The sequence below is a fragment of the Kogia breviceps genome, chromosome 17 (genome assembly GCF_026419965.1).
Source record: "Kogia breviceps isolate mKogBre1 chromosome 17, mKogBre1 haplotype 1, whole genome shotgun sequence".
NCBI lineage: Eukaryota > Metazoa > Chordata > Mammalia > Artiodactyla > Physeteridae > Kogia > Kogia breviceps.
Genome location: NC_081326.1, coordinates 13471511 through 13478775, shown reverse-complemented (window position 1 = coordinate 13478775; position 7265 = coordinate 13471511).

Sequence of the window (7265 nt, the reverse complement as noted above, 5' to 3'; positions counted from 1 at the left end):
GAGAAGCCCACGCACCGCAACGAAGAGTAGCCCCGCTCCCTGCAACCAGAGAAAGCCGGTGTGCAGCAACGAAGACCCAACGCAGACAAAATTAATTAATTAATTAATTATTTTTAAAAAAGAATGCATGGCAGTGTTAGTGGAGGTTCGAAAGGGTACATGGTGAACATCCTAGAAGGTCAGGGAACCTAGAAAAAGAAAAAAAAAAAAGGCAGGAGAAAAGGCTCAGAAGAAACCAAAACTCAGGGAGAGACTGATAGAACAAACCTAGAAAAAAGATAAAAAGAAGACTGGAAATATTTTTTAAATTTAATTTTTATTTTATATTGGAGTCTAGTTGATTTACAATGTTGTGTTAGTTTCAGGTGTACAGCAAAGTGATTCTATTTTACATAGATCCATTCTTTTTCAGATTCTTTTCCCATATAGGTAATTACAGAGTATTGAATAGAGTTCCCTGTGCTATACAGTAGTCCTTGTTGATTATCTACTCTACATATAGTAATGTGTATATATTAATCCCCAACTCCCAATTTACGCCTCCCCTGCCATTTCTTCTTTGATAACCATAAGTTTGTGAGTCTGTTTCTGTTTTGTAAATAAGTTCATTTGTATTATTTTTTTTTAGATTCCACATATAAGTGATATCATATAATATTGGTCTTTCTCTGTCTGACTTACTTCACTTAGTATGATAATTTCTAGGTCCATCCATGTTGCTGCAAGTGGCATTATTTCATTCTTTTTTATGGCTGGGTAATATTCCGTTGTATATATGTGCCACATCTTCTTTACCCATTCTTCTGTTGATGGACATTTAGGTTGCTTCCATGTCTTGGCTAATGTAAATAGTGCTGCAATGAACATTGGGGTACATGTATCCTTTCAGATTATGGTTTTCTCCAGATATATGCCCAGGAATGGGATTGCTGGATCATAATGGTAGTTGTATTTTTAGTTTTTTAGACTAAACCTCCATACTGTTCTCCATTGTGGCTGTATCAATTTACATTCCCACCAACAGTGCAAGAGGGTTCCCTTTTCTCAACACCCTCTCCAGCATTTAATGTTTGTTGACTTTTTGATGGTGGCCATTCTGACTGGTGTGAGGTGATACCTCATTATAGTTTTGATTTACATTTCTCTAATAATTAGCAATGTTGGGCATATTTTCATGTACTTTTTGGCCATCTGTATGTCTTCTTTGGAGAAATGTCTATTTAGATCTTCTGCCCATTTTTTGATTAGGTTGTTTTTTTGATATAGAGCTGCATGAGCTGTTTGTGTATTTTCGTGGTTAATCCCTTGTCGGTCGCTTCGTTTGCAAATATTTTCTCCCATTATGTGGGTTGTCTTTTCATTTTGTTTATGGTTTCCTTTGCTGTGCCAAAGCTTTTAAGTTTCATTAGGTCCCATTTGTTTATTTTTGTTTTTATTTTCATTACTCTAGGAGGTGGGTCAAAAAAGACATTGCTGCGATTTATGTCAGAGAGTGTTCTGCCTATGTTTGCTTCTAAGAGTTTTAGAGGACTTTAATCCATTTTGGGTTTATTTTTGTGTATGGTGTTAGATTTCATTCTTTTACGTGTAGCCATCCAGTTTTCCCAGCACCACCTATTGAAGAGACTAAGACTGGAAATATTTAAAACAGAAGTGTTAGGCAGGGTGCCTGTAACTTAAAAGAGAGACAAGTTTGATGTTTTAGGGTGTGAAGTTTAGGAGGAGTTAAGTTAAAAACCAAAGAGATTTAGTTAGGTTTAGTTTTTATTGTTTTGTTTTTACACCCTACCCCATTTTTTAAGTGTTCAGTCCTTGCCTCATGTGAAAATATCAAGCCAATAGCTCACTCTCGTTTACTGAGCACTAAGTATGTGGCAGAAAGGCTTAATTTCTTGGTCATTAGTTCACACCATTAATCAACAAAAGAGCTGGGACTTGGTTCTAATTATTTCTGACATCCAAGTTCATTCATTTTAAACCACTATGCTGTAATTTTGAAGACACATAGAATGTATATTTATCTTCAGTTAGGATGATTAAAGGCTCACTTATGCCCTAAAATCCTGAGTCTAGGTCTCTGAAGAATTAAGGAAGAAAGGGATTATAGGGTCATGGTCCTGCGTCTTGGGCAAAGATGCATAAGGTTCATGGTCAGGACTCCTCAGAGATGCAGACATCATCCTGTCTCTCAACATCTACATGAAATGAAGAAGGAGAGCAGGGTGGAGGAGACTGAGAGTTGCCACAAATATCCATGCTTTCATTTTTCTTTAGTAATAGAACATCCAGTGCTATGCTGGATGTCAGTGCTGTTCTGGATGTCAAATGCATTTTAGTATTTGTAGCCTCCCTTGCAGCTATGTATGATTATGTTCTAGGCAATGAAATAAAAAAGGGAAGTTGTGTGGACCTTCTAAGAAGGCTCTTAAAGAGAACTGGATCATTAGGAGGCATACCATTTTGGTCCTTCTGCCATTTCTTTTTCCTTCTGCCTGGAGCAGATGGGGTGATTGGAGCTCTAGCAGCCGTTTTGTTCCATGAGGTGACGTTGTGTATGAAAGCCAGCATTAATTAGGATGGCGGAGCAAAATGATGACTCCCTGGTTATACCAGGACTTTCTACCACTGGACTTGAGAGAAATAAATCTGATGATCTTTGAGACAGTGCTATTTGGGGTTTTCTAATATATTTAAGGTGATATAGTCCCAAATGATAACAAGAGCTCTATGAATCTGAGTTCTCATAGAAGCAGACATCAAGACAGGATTGGACATGTAAGAGATTTACTTGGGGGGAAGGTCAGTGAAGGAAAAAAAGGGGAGGGAGCCAGGGGTGGTGAGGAGAGCACTGGAAAGAGAGGGAAGAAAGGGGGTGGGGAGTAGGGTACAGCCAGAATCTCAGTCTGCAGGGCAGGTTTTGGCCAGGACAAAGCTGCCCATTTGAGGTGCCCTGCATCTCCCAGGCAGGGATCTGCAGGATGTCCCAGTCTTTGGCTTGGAGCAGTGAGTGCAAATGTGGATGGATTCAGAGCACAGAAACTGGGCATTCGTCATCACACTTCCCACAGCGGAACTGGTTGAGGTGCGTTTTCTTGGCCAAAAGACAAATTTTGTTTATGTCTGTTTCTGTGTAGACTCCTCTTCCTCAAACATATTCTCAGAGATAGCCATGGTGGCAAACTGTCCAAAAGCATTTTCACTGGGACAAAACCCAAAACGATGTCATCGGTGCCATCTTTTTTCTAGTGTCCCTCAATGGTTGCGGTACCTGTTATAGGCTAAATCCACTTCAGAGGGGAGAGTAACAAAGCACACTTTTGTGATTTCTCCCACTTTGGAAAATAAATGAGATCTGAGAATTCAACATAGATGAGGCCACAGCCAGCCCAGGCTGGCTGGGGAAGCTTGAGTCCGGGCGGTGGAGGATGCTGGTCTCACTCTTGCTGCATTGAAGTCCGCCCAGTGCCACGACTCAGAGCCACCACTCAAAGCAACACACTGCCAGAAACGTCAGGCCCATGAATGCATTACAAAGCCTATAAATGGAAAATGTGCCTTTCCTATTGACTTGCTTGTATAAATAGCTTAGAGATGTTTTCCAAGTGCAAATCCCTAACACTTAAAAAATTTTACTTCACCCAGTGGGAAGAAAATACTCATTAAAGGAACCACAAACCTCAGCTTCTTGGCAGGAATTTTCAGCTCATTACATGGTAATTAATACTAATCTATATGCTAAAAAGTAAAAAAAAAAAAAAAAAAGCCTTTTTTCTTTGTTCCAGTTTTTTGGGTTTTTTTTTTTTGCGGTACGGGGGCCTCTCACTGCGGTGGCCTCTCCCGTTGCGGAGCACAGGCTCCGGACGCGCAGGCTCAGCAGCCACGGCTCACGGGCCCAGCCGCTCTGTGGCATGTGGGATCCTCCCGGACCGGGGCACGGATCCGTGTCCCCTGCATCGGCAGGCGGACTCTCAACCATGCGCCACCAGGGAAGCCCTGTTCCAGTTTTTATACTGCTGCTCTGCCAGACAGCCAATAAAGCTAAAACAGAATCCTTCATTTTTTTAAGAGGCTATAATGCAAATGAAAGTTTTCAGGATTCAGTGAAGAGATCTTTACATTTCTAGATTCTCGATGATAAAAAGTTATTGTTATTTCTTAAATTACAAACATTGCTACAATACATTGCAACAACTCTAGACACCACAACCAGTAAATACAATGCAAAAGTGGTGGGAATCTCAAAGCTCTTTAAACCCACTTTTTAGATATGGCTTTTTTCTTGATTAGATTACTTAACCATGGGATCTGACTGAGATTATATTTCATATTCTCTATGGTATCAGATACACATGGCTCATTATGGAGTTTAAAATCATAGTCTCTGATGATTATTGCAAACTAAACCATACAGAATAAGTGAGAGACAAAGAGCCAGTTTCTTAAAAGTGTGAAATACAGAATGTTTTTGCCTGCATTCCTGCCATTATGCTTTTTGGAAAAATTGTAATAACTTGGAAGAGAGGAGAGAAAGGATATATCTTTCATTTTCATATAATCTCAGGGAATAATACTGGTGATGACTATGGTGATAAATAAGGAAATAAATGATCAAGAAAGTAAACAAAATATAATGATAGATAGGAGGAGGACTGGTTGGGAAGGAAATAAATAAACACCAAGAACATATTATAAATAAGGTGCTGGATGTGGGCATTGCATTTACTGTGAATTGAAATGATGTACATTTGAAATGATATGATATACATATTCAATTTCCACGTTATGCAAAATTGAAATGATGCAAATTCTCCCAAATTAAAAATTCTTCAAAGTATTGGATATTTACAAAAGTTAAGGGGTTGGTAAAATGTATTTATGCTACTGACACCTTGTCTGGAAACAAAGATACCTGTCATTCTTTGTTAAGATTACTTTGGGGCTTCCCTGGTGGCGCAGTGGTTGAGAGTCCGCCTGCCGATGCAGGGGACATGGGTTCGTGCCCCGGAGCGGCGGGGCCCGTGAGCCATGGCCACTGAGCCTGCGCGTCCGGAGCCTGTGCTCCGCAACGGGAGAGGCCACAACAGTGAGAGGCCCGCGTACCGAAAAAAAAAAAAAAAAAAAAAGATTACTTTGGTTATTATGGCAGTTTTGAGTTATGCCAACTCTTCAGAAATCTGTCTCCTTCATGCATTGTGAGGGCCATCCACTGAGTTTCAGGGAGGCCAACTAGAGACACATATCAGTCAATGCCACTGAGGGTCTCCCGGTCCAGTGAGGGAGATAGAGAAGTATATAGACGAGTGAAAAAAGGTGAGATGTGGAATGACTGAGGCATGAACAGAATGCTTCCAAGGCCCAGAGAAAAGATACCTGACCCACCTTTAAAGGCAGGTAAGACATTCTAAAGCAACTGTCACCTGAGCTGATTCACCGAGAAAAGTGGCATTTCTCCTGGCAAATAATTTGAGTGGATGTTGAGGCGACTGTAGGAGGAAAAGCAAGTTCAGATTTGAGAGAGCAGAATATGCAAAGGTACGCAGACAGAGAAGCATATTGTACTAGTCAGTCCGGAACACAGTAAGCAGTGGGTCTGGAGAGGTAATTGGCAGCCATATTATCCAGGGCTGTGCTAAGGAACGTGGACAAAGTGGAGCTACGAATACTCACTTTCTAGGCTTTGAGTAGCAGAGTGACCCAGCCAGATTTCTATTTTATAGGAAATCATTCTGCTATCAGTATGGAAGATGATTGGGAGGACGCAGCACAGGGGCAGTATAAGACGTGATGAAGTTCAAAGCCAAGGCAGTAGAGGAGAGAAAGAAAAAAAAGGATGAAATTGGGTGACCTTTACGCAAAAAATGAATATGTTTTGGCAGCTGATTAGTTTGGGGTTGGGGTAGAAATCACTGGGGATGAAGATAAAGGTGTGGAAATATGGGTAAATATGGGCAGAATCAGCAGAACTTAGAGACCAGTTGGATATGGATGCCGAGGGGGCAGGGAGTGATTATTTACCCAGTAAGTGTTGAGCTGGAATAGTGTGCAGTAAAGGATTAATTCACCAGATCTGAGTTGTTCAAACTCTGCAGTATTCCAAAGAAAAGTTTGGCCCTAGCTTATCTCCTGGGAGATAACCTCTAAGCCTTTGGACTATCTTGACTGTTAAGAACATCTTTGTTTACCTGAGGCTTTGGGCCATGCTAGATAGTTTATGGTAACAGCCTGATTTATGGTGGGAGCCTTGGGGCATGTAGTATATCAGCTTGAGCTCTGGAGGGAACAGACACTAAGTAACTTAGATCAGCTATGTGGGCACTCAGCCTATGTGACCAACTTACAAAAATCGTGGACAGAAAGGCTCTGGAGCCTCCCCGGTGGGTAATACTTTATGTGAGTTGTCACACAACATCACTAAGAGAATTAAGTGCTGTGTGTTAAGACTTCCCTGGTAAAGAACAATTGGAAGCTCCTGCCTGGTCTCTCCTGGTCTCTGCTCTGTGTGTCTTTTACCTTCGAGGATTTTAATCCATATTCTTTCACTACTTTAAACTACAATAAACAGTGAGCACAACAGCTTTTCCAAGTTCTATGAGTCTCTCTAGAGAATCACTGAAGCTGAGTGTGGTTCTTGGGACCTCTGAAAACAAGTAATCAATTGAGTAAATAGTGGCACCATTTATGGAGCTAGGGAATACATGAGGAGAAACAGATTTGGAGTAAAACATGAGTTCGATTTTGAATATGTTGAGTTAAAGTGCTTGGGGAACATACAGGTGGAAATGTCCAGTAAGAATTATATATAAACGTGGATGGAGGAGAGAGGACTAAGTCAGAGCTAGGAATCTGGGAACCATAACTAGAGATGCTATTTAAATCCATGGGTATGGATGAGATTACTCTGGGAATTAAAAAAAAAAAAAAAGGAGTTACAAAAAGAATTTTGGAAAACTCTGATCTTTAAGGGAAAGAGAAGACACCATCTAAGAACCAGAAAGAAATTGAGAAATCAGCAGTATCTCAAAAACCAACAGTAAACAATATTCCAAGCAGGAGATTTGTCTTTTTGATAGAACAGTGTCAATAGTCACAGAAAGACCAAGTAATACTGGGAGTGAAGAGCATCACCTGGATTTTATTTTACTTATTTATTTTTTAAACAATTCTTTTCAAAATATTCTTTCCCATAATGATTTATCCCAGGAGATTGGATATAGTTCCCTGCGCTATACCATAGGACCTCATCATTTATCCATTCTAAACGTAGT